Here is a 15,849-nt window from a genome sequence, read left to right on the forward strand (position 1 = left end):
TTGCCCCCAGCATCTCCATGAGGTTATGAGAACAGCAGTGATTTTGGCGCTGTCTGCTCCAGATAGAATATTCCGGGTCAGTGGCAATAACTCATTTTATTTGCTAATAACCCATCATAATGAGAACCGTAGCGTAATGAATGAATGTTGTCCGCGCGCACACAATATCGAACAACGCTTGATGCAAAATGGTCTAAAATGTTTGCTTTGTTTTCCGTTTGAGATGCCACATTGTATCGAGTGGCACAGCGCCACTTGTAACGTTTTATAGAAAGTTACCCACAGTTTTAGTAGCTTGTCTCTGGGTGTACTGTTTTATTTATACTCCTGAGGCTAAAGCAGAATGACATAAATGTTCAAGCTAAATCTGTCTAGCACTGTAACAATTTTCATTTTGCATTGCCCAGCCTTTTGTTTGAGATGTGCATTAATATTCCAGAAAGGGGTGGGGGGGGGGGTGTGGAGAAAGAAGAGTAATAATTGTTTTTCTTCTTCCGATCCTTCCCACAGAGTGGGGCTTTAGTGGTTAAAAATGTGTTCATGGGATCGGGCAAGGCCAGCATTTATTGCCCATCCCTAATTGCCCTTGAGAAGGTGGTAGTGAGCCGCCGCCTTGAACCGCTGCAGTCCATGTGGTGAAGGTACTCTCCGTGCTGTTAGGGAGGGAGTTCCAGGATTTTGACCCAGCGACGATGAAGGAACGGCGATAAACTTCCAAGTCAGGATGGTGTGTGACCTTGGAGGGGAACTTGGAGGTGGTGGTGTTCCTATGCGTCTGCTGCCCTTTTCCTTCTAGGTGGTGGAGGTCGCAAGTTTGGGAGCTGCTGCCGAAGAAGCCTTGGCAAGTTGCTGCAATGTATCTTGTAGATGGTACACACTGCAGCCACGGTACGCCGGTGGTGAAGGGAGTGAATGTTTAAGGTGGTGGCTGGGGTGCCAATTCAAGCGGGCTGCTTTGTCCTGGATGCTGTTGAGCTTCTTGAGTGTTGTTGGAGCTGCACTCATCCAGGCAAGTGGAGATTATTCCATCACACTCCTTACTTGAGCCTTGTAGATGGTGGAAAGGCTTTGGGGAGTCGGGAGGTGAGACACTCGCCACAGAATACCCAGCCTCTGACCTGCTCTTGTTGCCACAGTATTTATGTGGCTGGTCCAGTTAAGTTTCTGGTCAATGGTGACCCCCCCCCCCAGGATGTTGATGGTGGGGGATTTGGCAATGGTAATGCCATTGAATGTCAGGGGGCAGTGGTTAGACTCTTGCTTGTTGGAGATAGTCATTGCCTGGCACTTGTGTGGCACGAATGTTATCAGCCCAAGCCTGAATGATGTCCAGGTTTTATTGGACATGGACTGCTTTTATTATCTGAGGAGTTGCGAATGGCACTGAACACTGCAGTCGTCAGCAAACATCCCCATTTCTGACTTTATGTTGGAGGGAAGGTCATTGATGAAGCAGCTGAAGATGGTTGGGCCTAGGACACTGCCCTGAGGAACTTCTGCAGCGATGTCCTGGGGCTGTGATGATTGACCTCCAATCACCACAACCATCTTCCTTTGTGCTAGGTATGACTCCAGCCAGTGGAGAGTTTTCCCCCCCGATTCCCATTGACTTCAGTTTTACTAGAGCTCCTTGGTGCCACACGGTCAAATGCTGCCTTGATGTCAAGGGCAGTCACGCTCACCTCACCTCTGGAATTCAGTTCCTTTGTCCATGATGGGCCAAGTCTATAATGAGGTCTGAAGCCAAGTGGTCTTGGTGGAACCCAAACTGGGCATCAGTGAGCAGGTTATTGGTGAGTAAGTGCCGCTTGATAGCACTGTCGATGACACCTTCCATCACTTGGCTGATGATTGAGAGTAGACTGATGGGGTGGTAATTGGCTGGATTGGATTTGAATGGTTGGGAATGAGGGAAGGGAAGGACCATTGAAACAAACCTTTCCCCTCATTCCGTAGGATTGCCAGTCACTGGTACAGAGAGAACACGGGTGCGAAAATCAGCAGGAGGTGCGATGGAGATGTATAAAATTTAGCATCAGCTATATCCAATTCAACGTCCTCTTACTGTTTTATTAAAAATGGTTCAATTGGCAAGAGTAACATTGGGCATTTGAAGTTGTTGAGATGAATTAGAGCTGTGATGTACAAGATGCACAGAACTATTGCAAAGGTTTTGTTTAAGTTAAGAAATCAAGCTTGAAGGTCAAGACCCATAGTGCAGGATTAAACAGAGAAAACTAAATAAATCAGGAAATAGTGATTAGCAACTGCAAGCTTCAGATGCGAGACCCTGGAAATTGTTTGGGAGCCGTGAGCTGCTCTACAGCTTAAAGGTCCTTTGAAGAATGAGTTCGAATACATAGAATATACAGCACAGAAACAGGCCATTCGGCCCAACCAGTCCATGCTCCACTCGAGCCTCCTCCCACCTTTCCTCCTCTAACTATCAGCAGAACCCTCTATTCCCTTCTCCCTCATATGCATATCTAGCTTCCCCTTAAATGCAGCTGTACCATTCGCCTCAACTACTCCCTGTGGTAGCGAGTTCCACATTCTCACCACTCTCTGGGTAATTTTACCAACCAACCATTTCATGAAAATAGTCCCGTATTGGTGTCATATCTGGTTCCCATTTTAACCAGCAATATTTGTATCCAGTATGGTAGCAATAAAAAAAATTGTTCCAATGTAAAAAAAATAAATAAAAATAATCTGACTTTTTTCCCTCTGTTCGTTATTGTTCAACACAAAAAAGAAAATATTAAAAATACGTAATGGACTCTGTGTCAATATGTACAGGTGCTAGCCTCTCCAGGAGAAATTTCACCCTTTCCAAAAACTGATTTGTGGACTGTTTAGGGTTGCTTAGTTTTCGGGTGATTTCACACTGTACAAAAAAGTAAATTGTTAATCAAAAAGCGAGAAACCGTGTACTTAGAAATTCTCAAGCCATTCTAATATACCATATTAATTTCAGCAATTACTGATACTGTAGATAACTGGGGTGAATCATGATTTCAGCAGAGTGGGAATGTGGGGAGGAGGAAGCACCTGTAGGACAGTGTATGCGACGCCTACAAGGAATAAGAGGGGAAAATTCCGAGGAGCATTGATTTTTGGAAGTATCGGTGAAATTGACAAAGACAAGAAAAGTTGTGAGAGGGAATACCTATTAGAGGAGGGATGTGAGGGGGGATGCTGGAAGAGCCACCCAGAATCTGTTGATAGTGGATAATTGCTCTGCTACATTCTCGCCACTCTCTGTCCCCCACCCCTTCGCCCATTTCCTAGTGCGTGGATCTGGTGGCCTAAAAAGCACCTGTATTCTAGGAAAAAAGCATTCCCTTCAGGCAGCTTGATGGCTGCTTTCTCCCTCAAGGCTTGCTGCACAAAGGCTCTGTTTTACGTTTAGTGCAACTCCACTGAGGCCCATGTTTAGATGACTCCGAGACTGGGAATACAGCTGCAGTTATGGCATCTCCAAGGCAGATGGAAGTTCTATCCCGCTGTAAAACACAAAATAATTACTGAGGAAGGCCATTCGGCCCCTCTTAGTTCACCTATATAGAAAGGCCCTACATTTCCGCACCCCCCCCCCCCCCCCCCAACCCACCACCACCTCCATTGGAAAATCCAGGCCAGTAACTGTTAGACTTGTAAGAGACATGAAACTGTGAGAGACATGAAGAAACTGTAGAACTGAAAGAAACCAGGTGACCATTCCCCTATTAAAAGGTGTGGAGAAGAAACAAGATGAAATTATTCAGGTATTGCACTGTAAGAGGGATTGAGGTTGTGAACACTGAGTAGGGGTGTGATCTGCAGGATGTTGAGAAATATGGCGTGGAACTGTCAGCAAAAGAATCAAAAAGGTTAGAGTGAGAGAGAAGATCATTGCTATGAATAGGGAATAGAGTGGGAGAAATGACACGAGACCTAGGCAATTGAAAAAGTACAAGGATGAGCCATCAACCACAACACCGATAATAATGATCTAAAAGGAGAGTAAATATCCATTATCATAGCTTTGAAGGGAGGCCAGATGATGATAACTTGTGTATAGTGCACAACCCTGTCAAATGTTAGAAGTAAGAAGTGCCAAACCATATTTTACAAATAATTTGGGGTCACAGACGCTTCAGATAAAAGAGCGAGGGGGAAAAAGTACAAAGTCTTTGCTGAGACATGTTTGGAACCTTAAACAGTACAGTCCAGAAGTGTAACAAATAAAAGGTAATTCAGTGATCCTGTGCTCCCAGTGGGAGTGTGCGTTGGAAATAGGGATACAACACCAGTGCCAGTTCTCCGATTCTTGCTTCCTTTAAGCGCAGGATTGCTAAATTCACTGCAGCTAGAAAATTAATCGAATATCAATTGTTTTGAATCAAAACTGGTCCAAAACATTTGACTGAAGAAGTGCAATCACTATTTTAATGTATATTTATATTGGAGAATTTACCAAATTACTTCAGTAAGAGATAGGTAAGCTACGATCGGGGGTTGATGTGGTTTACAGGGAAATAATTACACGAAAAGCTAGATGTATATGTAGCAGTTCTGATGTCTCTCTAGTCCTACTTTCATCCTCCTCCTCCTCCTGTATGTTCCTTTCTCTGAGTTGTTAGGTTTTAGAAGATTTTTTAAATTGTTTTTCCACCTATTATTTTATGCCAGCTCTTGAGCTACTTTTTCAGGTTTGGGTTGGGTTTTGCACTCTTCAATGGACAACCAACAGGTTTCCTTTGATTTGATTTTTTTTCTGATTATCCTGCTTTAATCTTTCCCCTTTCATTTGTATACTTTTTAGTTCTTCCTCCTTTCTGACATTCCATCCCCAGCATGTTGAAATCAAGACTCTAAGCATAGGCTGTGAAATGACTCCGTTGAATAATAGTGTATAAATGCTTAGTGCATTAGTCTCTGCTTCCTTTGTCTACTGGCTAATTAATACCTTTACAAAAAAAGCAGCCAAAGAATTTCATACAATTTATTCAGCATTAATTTGCTATTATCCCACAATATAATTTCATGACCTTGCTCTCCTACTGTAATATTCTTTCCTTTGGTCACTTATGTTTTTGTGTCTTTTCTAACCCCCTTACTCTAGATTTTTCAGCTTTTTAAAAATTAATTCATGGGATGTGGGCGTCGCTGGCAAGGCCAGCATTTATTGCCCATCCCTAGTTGCCTTTGAAAAGGTGGTGGTGAGCTGCCGCCTTGAACCGCTGTAGTCCGTGTGGTGAAGGCAGTCCCACAGTGCTGTTGGGGAGGGAGTTCCAGGATTTTGACCCAGCGACGATGAAGGAACGGCGATATATTTCTAAGTCAGGATGATGTGTGACTTGGAGGTGGTGGTGTTCCCATGCGCCTTCTGCCCTTGTCCTTCTAGGTGATGGAGGTGCTGCCGAAGAAGCCTTGGCAAGTTGCTGCAGTGTATCTTGTGGATGGTACACACTGCAGCCACGGTGTGCCGGTGGTGGAGGGAGTGAATGTTTAAGTTGGTGGATGGAGTGCCAATCAAGTGGGCTGCTTTGTCCTGGATGGTGTCGAGCTGCTTGAGTGTTGTTGGAGCTGCACTCATCCAGGCAAGTGGAGAGTATTCCATCACACACAACCAAAGTATGGTGAAGTCAAACGTAGGTCCCTTGCAGTCAGAATCAGGGGAATTTATAATGGGTAACAAAGAAATGGCAGACCAATTAAATACATATTTTGGTTCTGTTTTCACAAAGGAGGGCACAAATAACTTCCCAGAGATGTCGGGGAACATAGGGTCTGATGGGGAGGAACTGAAAGAAATCAGTATTTGTAAGGAAATGGTGTTAATGAAATTGATGGGACTGAAGGCCGATAAATCCCCAGGGCCTGATAATCTACATCCTAGGGTACTTAAGGAAGTGGCCCTAGAAATAGTAGATGCATTGCTGATCATCTTCCAACATTCGATGGAATCTGGAACAGTACCCATGGATTGGAGGGTAGCTAATGTTACCCCACTATTCAAAAAAGGTGGTAGGAAGAAAATGGGGAATTACAGACCGGTAAGGCTGACATCGGTAGTGGGGAAAATGCTAGAGTCCATTATAAAGGATGTAATAGCTGAGCACTTGGAAAACAGTGACCGGATCGGACAAAGTCAACATGGATTTACAAAAGGTAAATCGTGCTTGACTAATCTGGAATTTTTTGAGGATGTAACTGGTAAAATAGATAAGGGAGAACCAGTGGATGTGGTAAATTTGGACTTTCAGAAGGCTTTCGATAAGGTCCCGCATAAGAGGTTAGCGTGTAAAATTAAGGCACATGGGATTGGGGGCAAGGTATTGACTTGGATAGAGAACTGATTGGCAGACAGAAAGCAAAGAGTTGGAATAAACGGGTCTTTTTCCAAGTGGCAGGAAGTGACTAGTGGGGTACTGCAGGGATCGGTCCTTGGACCCCAGCTATTCACTATATATTAATGATCTAGACGAGGGAACTAGATGTAATATCTCCAAATTTGCGGACAACACAAAGCTAGGTGGGCGTGTGTGCTGTGAGGAGGATGCCGAGAAACTCCAGGATGGATCGGGCAGAAGCATGGCAGATGCAATATAACGTGGATAAATGTGAGGTTATTCACTTCTTCGGTGGCAAAAACAGGAAGGCAGATTATTATCTGAATGGCAATAGATTGGGCGAAGGGGAAGTGCAACGAGACCTGGGTGTCCTTGTGCACCAAACGCTGAAGGTAAGCATGCAGGTGCAGCAGGCGGTTAAGAAGGCAAATGGTATGTTGGCCTTCGTAGCAAGAGGCTTTGAGTACAGGAACAAGGATGTCTTGCTGCAGTTGTACAGAGCCTTGGTGAGACCACACCTTGAATATTGTGTGCAGTTTTGATCACCTTATCTGAGGAAGGATGTTCTTGCCATGGAAGGAGTTCAACGAAGATTCACCAGGCTGATACCTGGGATGGCAGGAATGACGTACGAGGAGAGATTGGGTCGATTGGGCTTGTACTCGCTGGAGTTTAGAAGAATGAGAGGGGATTTCATTGAAACTTATAAAATTCTAACAGGACTAGACAGACTAGATGCAGGAAGGATGTTCCCGATGGTGGAGGACTCCAGAACCAGGGGTCACAGTCTAAGGATAAAGGGTATGCCATTTAGGACAGAAATGAGGAGGAATTTCTTCACCCAGAGAGTGGTGAACCTGTGGAATTCTCTACCACAGAAGGCAGTAGAGGCCAATTCATTAAATATATTCAAGAAGGAGTTGGATATATTTTTTAAGGCTAAAGGGATCAAGGGGTATGGGGAGAAAGCAGGGACCGGGTACTGAATTTGGATGATCAGCCATGATCACATTGAATGGCGGAGTAGGCTCGAGGGGCCGAATGGCCTACTCCTGCTCCTATCTTCTATGTTTCAATGTATTTAATTGGTCTGCCATTTCTTTGTTCCCCATTATAAATTCCCCTGATTCTGACTGCAAGGGACCTACGCTTGACTTCACCAATCTTTTTCTCTTCACATATCTATAAAAGCTTTTACAGTCAGTTTTTATGTTCCCTGCAAGCTTACTCTCATACTCTATTTTCCCCCTCTTAATTAATCCCTGTGTCCTCCTTTGTTGAATCCTAAACTGCTCCCAATCCTGAAGTTTACTGCTTTTTCTGGCCAATTTATATGTCCTCTCCTTGGATCTTATGCTATCCCTAATTTCCCTTGTTAGCCACGGTTGAGTCACCTTTTTTGTTTTATTTTTATGCCAAACAAATTCTGTAGTTCATCCATGCGATCTTTGAATGTTTGCCGTTGCCCATCCACCGTCAACCCTTTGAGTGTCATTCCCCAATCAATCCTACCCAACTCGCACCTCATACCATCGTAGTCTCCTTTATTTAAATTCAGGACCCTAGTCTCTGAGTCAACTATTTCACTCTCCATCTTAATGAAGAATTCGATCATATTATGATCGCTCCTCCCCAAGGGGCCTCGCACAGCTTAGCTTAGCTAAGCTTACAATATTTGTTTCAAGTTAAACTTGGGATAAGATTGTGAAAAGGAAATAACATACATATAATTACATAGAATTTACAGCAAAGAAACATGCCATTCGGACCAACTGGTCTATGCCGGTGTTTATGCTCCACGCGCGCCTCCTCCCACCCTACTTCGTCTAACCCTATCTGCATATCCCTCGTGCTTATCCAGCTTCCCCTTAAAGGCATCTATGCTATTCGCTTCAACTGTTCCATGTGGTAGAAAGTTCCACATTCTGACCACTCTTTGGGTAAACAAGTTTCATCTGAATTCTATATTGGATTATTGGTGGCTATCTTATATTTATGGCCCCTAGTTTTGGACTCCTGCACAAGTGGAAACATCTTCTCCACTTCTACCCTATCAGAATTTTGAAGACCTCTATCAGGTCACCCCTCAGCCTTCTCTTTTTCTAAAGAAAAGAGCCCCAGCCTGTTCAGTCTTTCCTGATGGTTATAACCTTTCAGTTTTGGTATCATTCTTGTAAATCTTTTTTGCATTTTCTCCAGTGCCTCTATCCTTTTCATAACATGGAGACCTCGCTAAAGGAAGACTGGCACGGTAGTATGGTGGTTAGGTTCCTGAACTAGTAATCCTCAACGAATAAACGAGAAGAAAACTGAAGTAAACATTTTACAAACGACAACAGGGAATAATAGACAGGAATTGGATTTCAATCTCCACAACAACTTGCATTTATATGGTAAAGCATTCCAAGGCGCTTCACAGGAGCGTTAGCAAACAAAATTTGACACCGAGCCACATAAGGAGATATTAGGACAGATGACAAAAAAGCTTGGTCAAAGAGGTAAGTTTTAAGGAGCCTCTTAAAGGAGGAGAGGTAGAGAGGCCGGAGAGGCTTCGGGAGGGGATTCTAGAGTTGGATTGAATTGTGAGGTTAAAATTGCCACACATCTATTGTCTTGTATGTTGCTTTTATGGGTGTGAAACTTCTCTGTGGCAGCATGTAATATATAATAGCCGTAGGTTGGGGAAACAGCTGCTACTTGGCTTAAAATGTGTACCGTTGCAGGGATTTTTTTTATTGCTGTGATCCAAAATGAATTGTATGGACTTTGTTCATATAATTTTGCAGTAAGAAATATAGAGATAGATGGTAGTTGTTTTGCTTTTTTTTTCTAGTGAGGACTGATGTTAAAAATACTGTATTATGAATTGGTTATCTGTTCACATTTTAAACTTTGTACAGTGGTGCCTGCGTGCACAAAGCCAACTTTGAGATCAAATTCCACTATAGATTTTTTTAAAAACTGTTGCCACCTGTTTACTGCTAATAATGGGATGGTTATTTTGACAGTAATCCTACCTTTTTGGTAGCTTTTAATTTACTTTGAATTAAACCGAGCAGTAATGGATTAGCACACCTGAGATTAGAATGAAAATTGAAGCACTCATATTTTTTTTAAATTAGTTTATGGGATGTGGGCGTCGCTGGCAAGGCCAGGATTTATTGCCCATCCCTAATTGCCCTTGAGAAGGTGGTGGTGAGCTGCCCCCTTGAACCGCTGCAGTCCGTGTGGTGATGGTACTCCCACAGTGCAGTTAGGTAGGGAGTTCCAGGATTTTGACCCAGCGACGATGAAGGATTGGCGATATACTTCTAAGTCAGGTTGGTGTGTAACTTGGAGGGGAACTTGCAGGTAATGGTGTTCCCATGCACGTGCTGCTCGTATCCTTCTACATACGAACAAACGAATTAGGAGCAGGAGTAGTCCACTCGGCCCTTCGAGCCTGCTCCGCCATTCAATAAGATCATGGCTGATCCGATTACTCCGCATACCCGCCTACCCCCAATAACTTTTCACCCCCTTGCTTACCAAGAATCTATCTACCTCTGCCTTAAAAATATTCAAGAACTCTGCTTCCACCACCCTCTGAGGAAGAGTGTTCCAAAGACTCACGACCCTCTGAGAAAAAATTTCTCCTCATCTCAGTCTTAAATGGGATACCCCTTATTTTTAAACAGTGACCCCCTAGTTCTAGATTCTCCCACAAGAGGAAACATCCTCTCCACATCCACCCTGTCCAGACCCCTCAGGATCTTTTGTTTCAATCAAGTCACCTCTTACTCTTCTAAACTCCAGGGGATACAAGACTAGCCTGTCCAACCTTTCCTCATAAGACAACCCGCCCATTCCAGGTATTAGTCTAGGAGACCTTCTCTGAACTGCTTCCAACACAGGTGGAAGAGATCGCGGGTTTGGGAGGTGCTGCCGAAGAAGCCTTGGCGAGTTGCTACAGTGCATCTTGTAGATGGTACACACTGCAGCCAGGGTACGCCGGTGGTGGAGGGAGTGATTGATTGGCACCCCATCTACCACCTTAAACAAATGGGCTGCATTGTCCTGGATGTTGTTGAGCTTCTTGAGTGTTGTTGGAGCTGCACCCAACCAAGCAAGTGGAGAGTATTCCATCACACTCCTTACTTGAGCCTTGTAGATAGTGGAAAGGCTTTAGGGAGTCAGGAGGTGAGATACTCGCCGCAGAATACCTAGCCTCTGACCTGCTCTTGTTGCCACAGTATTTATGTGGCTGGTCCAGTTAAGTTTCTGGTCAATGGTGACCCCCAGGATGTTGATGGTGGAGGATTCGGCGATGGTAATGCCATTGAATATCAAGGGGAGGTGGTTAGACTCTCGCTTTTTGGGGATAGTCATTGCATGGCACTTGTGTGACGCGAATATTACCTGCCACTTATCAGCCCAAGCCTGAACGTCATCCGGGCCTTGTTGCATGCGGGCATGGACTGCTTCATTATCTGAGGAGTTGCGAATGGCGCTGAACACTGTGCAGTCGTCAGCAAACATCCCCATTTCTGACCTTATGTTGGAGGGAAGGTCATTGATCTTCTTCTTATCGTGTCCATGGACAGTCTATACATAGCCCAGCCAGAACTGGACACATTTTTGCGCCTTGTTGTTGGATTCGGCAAGATCTGCAACAGTGCAGGGTTCCTCTAACGATGGACATTGCAGGAGATGTTGCATAGTGGGCAGCACGGTGGCATAGTGGTTAGCACTGTTGCCTCACAGCGCCAGGGATCCAGGTTCAAATCCGGCCTCGGGTGACTGTCTGTGTGGAGTTTGCACATTCTCCCCGTGTTTGCGTGGGTTTCCTCCGGGTGCTCCGGTTTCCTCCCACAGTCCAAAGATGTGCGGGTTAGGTTGATTGGCTATGATAAATTGACCCTTAGTGTTAGGGGGATTAAAATGTGTGGGGTTACAGGGATCGGGTGGGATATGTGTTGAAGGGGTTACGGGGATCGGGTGGGATATGTGTCGGTGCAGGCTCGATGGGCCGAAATGGCCTCTATCTGCACTGTGGGGTTTCTGTGATTCTGTGATAGTCTGTGCCTCAGTTCCACATTCACAAGTTGTCGGGCTGGTTGAATATCCCCATTTGCTTAGTGATACCTTTGAGCAACCTACACCGGTCCTAAGTCTGATAAGGCACTTCCAGGTTGCCCAGTTGCAATTAGCTCCTGGGGGAAGGCTTTCATCAAGTAAAATTTCCATCGCTGGGGGTTGTTCAAGACTTTCCACAAGGCGATGCGGGCTTCAGATGAGGTTGATTGTAATGGAACAACACTGTTCATGAAGCTCTTTCTTGACTTTAGGCGGCTGGGCGTAGGTGTATGACAATGCAGAGGGTGTCTCTCATCTGATGTTTGACGGAGTCGTTCTTTCTTGCTGGCTACTGTTCTTATATCAGGGGGAGCGATACCCGCCAGGATATATAGGCTGTTGGTGTTTGTTGGTTTTAAGCAACCTGTGATAAATCGACAGCTTGCATTCAGAACAGCATCCATCTTCTTGGCATGAGTAGACCTTTCCCATGCAGGGCAGGTGTATTCGGCAGTCATTGATGAAGCAGCTGAAGATGGTTGGGCCTAGGACACTGCCCTGAGGAACTCCTGCAGCAATGTCCTGGGGCTGTGCTGATTGACCTTCAACCACCACAACCATCTTCCTTTGTGCTAGGTATGACACCAGCCAGTGGAGCGTTTCCCCCCCAACCCCCCCAATTCCGATTTACTTTAATTTTACTGGGGCTCCTTAATGCCACACTGGGTCAAATGCTGCCTTGATGTCAATGGCAATCACTCTCGCCTCACCGCTGGAATTCAGCTCCTATGTTCTTAACATGGGCAAAAGAACATAAATAGTAGCAGGAGTAGGCCATTCGGCCCTTCGAGCCTGCTCTGCCATTCAATGAGATCATGACTGATCTTCTGCCGCAACTCCATTCACCGGCCCTATCGCCATATCCCTTGATGCCCTTACTAGTCAGAAATCAATCGACTTCTGTTTTGTATATACCCAATGACTGAGCCTCCACAGCCCTCTGGGGTAGAGAATTCCAAAGATTCACCACCCTCTGTGAAGAAATTGCTTCTCATCTCAGTCCTGAATGGCCTACCCTTTATCTTGAGGCTGTGGCCCCTGGTTCTAGACTCCCCAGCCAAGGGAAACATTCTCCCAGCATCCACCCTATCAAGCCCTGTAATAATTTTGTATGCTTCAATGAGATCCCCTCTCATTCTACTGAATTCAAGAGAATACAGGCTTAGTTTACTCAATCTCTTCTCATATGACAGTCCCGCCATCCCAGGAATCAATCTCGTGAACCTTTGTTGCACTCCCTCTATGGCAAGTATATCCTTCCTTAGGTAAGGAGACCAAAATTGTACACCGTACTCCAGGTATGGCCCAAGGCTGTAATGAGGTCGGGAGCCGAGTGGTCTTGGCGGAATCCAAACTGGGCATCAGTGAGCAGGTTATTGGTGAGTAAGTGCCGCTTGATAGCACTGTCGATGACACCTTCCATCACTTTGCTGATGATTGAGAGTAGACTGATGGGGCGGTAATTGGCCAGATTGGATTTGTCCTGCTTTTTGTGGACAGGACATACCTGGGCAGTTTTCCACATTGTCGGCTAGATGCCAGTGTTGTAGCTGTACTGGAACAGCTTGGCTAGAGGCGCGGCTAGTTCTGGAGCACAAGTCTTCAGCACGATAGTCGGGATGTTGTCGGGGCCCATAGCCTTTGCTGTATCCAGTACGCTCAGCCGTTTCTTGATATCACGTGGAGTGAATCGAATTGGCTGAAGACCGGCTTCTGTGATGGTGGGGACCTCGGGATGAGCTTGACAAATATAAAGAAACCTGTGTGTTTTTTTTACATTTTTTGAAATGTAGGAGACATTTGAAGTAGGAATTAATATCTCTCATGTTGTTGGGTTAATGCTTAGTCACAAATTTCTTTTATACGTATGACTTCAAAATAGGACTGGTCTGTTTTGGAGGAACTCTAAAAGCAAGGTTGCTGTTATTCTGTTGCTATTGAAGTGTATATTTTTGCCTGGTGTATTTGTCTACTTCTGCATTAAACACATTATTGTACTTTTATTTCCTTCTATCTTTCTACCTTTTTGCTGAAGCCCCAGATTTGCAACGCCACACTTTAAGTTTTGTCTGTTACTACTGCAGTACAAGTTGGTCCTCACAAGGTTGGAAGGATTACTGTTCCCATAGTGCTGCATGAATTCATAGAATGGTTACAGCACAGAAGGAGGCCATTCGGCCCGTCGAGCCTGTGCCGGCTCTCTGCAAGAGCACTTCAGCTAGTCCCACTCCCCCGCCCCTTCCCATTAGCCCTGCAAATTTTTTTTCCTTCAGGTACTTATCCAATTCCCTTTTGAAAGCCACGAATTGAATCTGCCTCCACCACCCTTTCAAGCAGTGCATTCCACATCATAACCACTCGCTGCATTAAGTTTTTCCTCATGTCGCCTTTGGTTCTTCTGCCAATCACCTTAAATCTGTGTCCTCTGGTTCTCAACCCTTCCGCCAATGGGAACAGTTTCTCTCTATCTACTCTATCTAGACCCCTCATGATTTGGAACACCTCTATCAAATCTCCTCTCAACCTTCTCTGCTCTAAGAACAACCCCAGCTTCTCCAGTCTATCCATGCAGCTGAAGTCCCTCATCCCTGGAACCATTCTTGTAAATCTTTTCTGCACCCTCTCTAAGGCTTTCAGATCCTTCCTAAATTGCGGTGCCCAGAATTGGACACAATACTCCAGTTGAGGCCAAACCAGTGTTTTATAATGGTTCATCATAACTTCCTTACTTTTGTACTCTATGCCTCTATTTATAAAGCCCAGGTTCCCATATGCTTTTTTTAATCACTTTCTCAACCTGCCCTGCCACCTTCAACGATTTGTGCACATATACCCCCATGTCTCTGTTCATGCACCCTTTTTAGAATTGTGCCCTTTAGTTTATATTGCCTCTTACATTTTGGTAGGAAGAATGATCACTTCACACAAATTTAATCTGTCACATATCCGCCCATTCCACCAGCCTGTCTATGTCCTCTTGAAGTCTATCGCTATCCTCCTCACTGTTCACTATACTTCCAAGTTTTGTGTTATCTGCAAATTTTGAAATTGTGCCCTGTACACCCAAGTTTAAGTCATTAATATATATCAAGAAAAGCAGTGGTCCTAGTATCGACCCCTGGGGAAACCCACTGTGTACCTTCCTCCAGTCCAATAAACAACTGTTCACCACTACTGTTTCCTGTCACTTAGCTAATTTCGTATCCATGCTGCTACTGTCCCTTGTATTCCATGAGCTTCAACTTTGTTGGCAAGCCTATTATGTGACACTTTATCAAACGCCTTTTGGAAGTCCATGTACACCACATCAACCGCATTGCCCTCATCAACCCTCTCTGTTACCTCATCAAAAAACTCAATCAAGTTAGTTAAACACGATTTGCCTTTAACAAATCCGTGCTGGCTTTCCTTAATTAGTCTGCACTTGTCCAAGTGACTGTTAATTTTGTCTTGGATTATTGTTTCTAAAAGCTTCCCCACTACCGAGGTTAAACTGACTGGCCTGTAGTTGCTGGGTTTATCCTTACACCCTTTTTTGAACAAGGGTGTAACATTTGCAATTCTCCAGTCCTCTGGCACCACCCCCATATCTAAGGAGTATTGGAAGATTATGGCCAGTACCTCCACAATTTCCACCTTTACTTCCCTCAGCATCCTAGAATGCATCCCATCCAGTCCTGGTGACTAATTTACTTTAAGTACAGCCAGCCTTTCTAGTACCTCCTCTATCAATTTTTATCCCATCCAGTATCTCAACTACATCCTCTTTCACTATGACTCTGGCAGCATCTTCCTTGGTAAAGACAGATGCAAAGTACTCATTTAGTACCTCAGCCATACCCTCTGCCTCCATGTGTTGGTCTCCATTTTGGTCCCTAATCGGCCCCACCCCTCCTCTTACTACCTGTTTACTATTTATATGCCTATAGAAGACTTTTGGATTCCCATTTATGTTAGCTGCCAATCTATTCTCATACTCTCTTTGCCAATTGGATGAGGACATACAGGTTCAAAGGTACCTTAGGAAGTATATTCGCTGCCAATATTACCCAAGGATCCGTGCTTGGAGACCACACCATCCTTCCTGGGTATGGTAGAGGAGATCTGTTTCACTGCAGAAGCAATGACTAATCTACGTCATCTGCTGTGTTCTGACTGATGGCCTCAACAGGTTGGATGGTTCTTCCCACTATAGCCTTAAGCTTCTATGCGACAGGATCCTTAAAGGCCACTTTAGGGGATATCTGACAGGTAAACCGGTCTGAAGTACACTCTTGTATAAAGCAAGTGACTGATGTTGTGTTTCTGAGGAAATGCTTAGTAGATATCAGACAAAGAGCAATGTCCACCTCCATTTAAGAGGTGACTGATGTACTGGTTCAGAAGGAGTACAAGC

General features: G+C 44.7%; 1 protein-coding gene across 4 annotated transcripts in view; it reads left to right on the top strand.

Annotated features, from left to right (window-relative positions):
• LOC147115559 (transcription factor Dp-2-like) overlaps positions 1-15,849 on the top strand; it is a 215,395-nt gene that overhangs the window by 34,441 nt on the left and 165,105 nt on the right. The window lies entirely within an intron of this gene.

This window comes from Somniosus microcephalus, chromosome 6 (genome assembly GCF_052327205.1).
Source record: "Somniosus microcephalus isolate GS21.2 chromosome 6, FLI_Smic_1.0, whole genome shotgun sequence".
Lineage (NCBI taxonomy): Eukaryota > Metazoa > Chordata > Chondrichthyes > Squaliformes > Somniosidae > Somniosus > Somniosus microcephalus.